The sequence below is a fragment of the Limulus polyphemus genome, unplaced genomic scaffold (assembly GCF_000517525.1).
Source record: "Limulus polyphemus unplaced genomic scaffold, Limulus_polyphemus-2.1.2 Scaffold131, whole genome shotgun sequence".
NCBI classification, from domain to species: Eukaryota; Metazoa; Arthropoda; class Merostomata; order Xiphosura; family Limulidae; genus Limulus; species Limulus polyphemus.
The window spans coordinates 222,287-224,865 of record NW_013665741.1 but is presented as its reverse complement, the minus strand read 5'-3'; positions in this window follow the sequence as shown (position 1 = coordinate 224,865).

Here is a 2,579-nt window from a genome sequence, read left to right as displayed (position 1 = left end):
ATCAAATAAATAGCCTGTACACTGGTCAGTTTGAAGAAAGGTAATACACCGTGATGACATTTATTTACAGAATTTGTTGGTCAGGAATCGAAACTTCAGTCTCCACAGACTTCAAGACAGCAACTGGGATAATTATTAGTTACCAAACAGCAAGAAATATACTTCGTGAATCTGATTTATTGTGTGAAAATCTAGCTTCAGCCCACAGTTGATCACCGAGCTCAAGTCTGGTGAGTCAGATGTAAACGACGTGACCATTTTAGCCTTGATCAAACTGGAATTTGAACAAGGGTAAAATGGGAAACATTGAATTTGAACAAGGGTAAAATGGGAAACATTCAGTTTGAACAAGGGTAAAATGGGAAACATTCAGTTTGAACAAGGGTAAAATGGGAAACATTAATGTTTTCCATTTTACCCTTGTTCAAACTCAATGTTTCCCATTTTACCCTTGTTCAAACTCAATGTTTCGATGAAAGATCAGAACTGGCATGAGGAAGTTTCAGAAGTTCTGATTTAAATTTCATTTAAGACCTCTGAACTTCATCGGATGCCATGTTTTAGTCGACCACTCGAAGTCAGAGAGCTCATTGTTAACAGGAACAATCATAACGTAAGCTGAGAAAGAACGTAAACAGTAAACAACACAGATGTTAAGACTATTTCATTGATGGTGAGCAACTTTAGTTTTGAGGATACTGGTGTTTCACTGATTGTAACTAGCGACATCTTGCTAATGAAATTCATTCATTAACTGTATTAGGTTAATATAAATAGTGCTCTTAAAATATATTCTAGTTTCAAACCGGTTGCACATTTAGTTGACTACCAAATTAACTTTATAACATAGTTTTTTGATGTTTCAACCATCATGTTATAATCAACTAGTGATATTCAATACATTTCAAAATGAAGGTAATATAGGTTCGACAGTCCTAGAAATATTAACGTGTTTGTTGTCATTTGGGGGAGGGGATGTGCAAACAACATACAAACTTACTGAGAAATAAATGATAATTGTTGGTTATTGGAAGTATGTAAATAATCTAATTTCAACAATCCACTTGTTTTAACTTCCACAATTAACACAAAAACTAGCTGAAAGTTTACTTTATCGAGGAATTCAAATGTGTTATCTATGCTAAAATATTCACAATTCCAGTTAAGCCTACTTTCCATCTCATTACTTCTAAGTGCTTTCAACTGGCTATATGCAACCTTAAACGTTGATAAACCTGCAGTTTAACATTATCTGAACGATGGATTAATGGTAATGGGACTAACTTCGATAAGATTGATTCTAACACTTTCGTCTCGATTCAAGGTGACTCTGTCTGATTTACTGAGAATACGCGTGAATCGCTAGAATAGTTCCAGATTTCACTGAAAGAAAAATATATTACACAAACACTTGTTTAATCTAAACTCTTATTGTTTTATGAATTTTTGCCAACGAGCTCATTTACTTATTGATGTTCACCTTAGTCAAAACGATAGGTCAAGGCTATCTATCCGATCAGCGGAGTAAAAGTGCCAAAGGTAATTGATAAGCATTTTTATCGTACATTTACGAGAAATGTATTATCTGAATATAATTAGTTGATTATATACGTTCGTGAAATAATGCAGTTTATATAAATATATAAGTAACAGCTCCATCGATGGATCAGCGGTAAGTTTACGGACTTATAACGTTAAAATCCGGAGTTCGATTCCCTGTGGTGGACAGATTGCAGATAGCACAATGTGTGGCTTTGCGCTAAAACAAACAATAAGTTTGTTTGTTTATTCATTTGTTTTAGAGCAAAACCACATTGCGGTATCTGCTGTGTCCACCGCGGGAAATCGAACCCCAGATATTAGTTTTGTAAGTCCATATACTTAAAGCTGTCCCACTGGGGGACCAAACAATACGTAACGCATGCGTGAGTAGATTTTCTAAAGATGAATTGAAAAACAAATTGATTGTAAGTAGATTTTATGCCAAGTACGCAACAACACCAAACACAGAAATAATCTTTTCGGATATTGTATATATATATACATATATATGTGTAAATATCTAACCTATATAAAAGCCAATGTGTGTGTGTCGCATCACGCTTGATTTCTTGAAATGGGAGGAGTCATAAAATCCAAAATGCATTTATCCAGATAAAATAGTTCGATTACTGTATACCCATTACGATTTTAGTAACGGGGGTGCAAGGAGGCCGTGAGGGGGTGCCGTGAAACATTATAAGTGTAGGTATAGTTATCCTAAAGTCAAGACGTAGTGTGGAATCACCTAGCCTAGAGCCAAGTGCATAAGATTTATCATGAAATAAAAATATCGATTCAGTTGTAAACTTGAATTGTTTCTTAATGAAGCTATTTTCTGTTATACCACCAACGTTTTAAATTTAAAAAAAAAACTCTTTAATCAACGCAGACTCTAAATAAAGAAATCAACAAATATTTTTTCCAGTTTTGTTGTCTATACACTTCATTTTATTCATTCAGTTACAGAGACTAAGAACAATATTAGGTTATACTTTTTTTGTTAAGCAACATGACATGATAAAGCCATTGTTGGAATG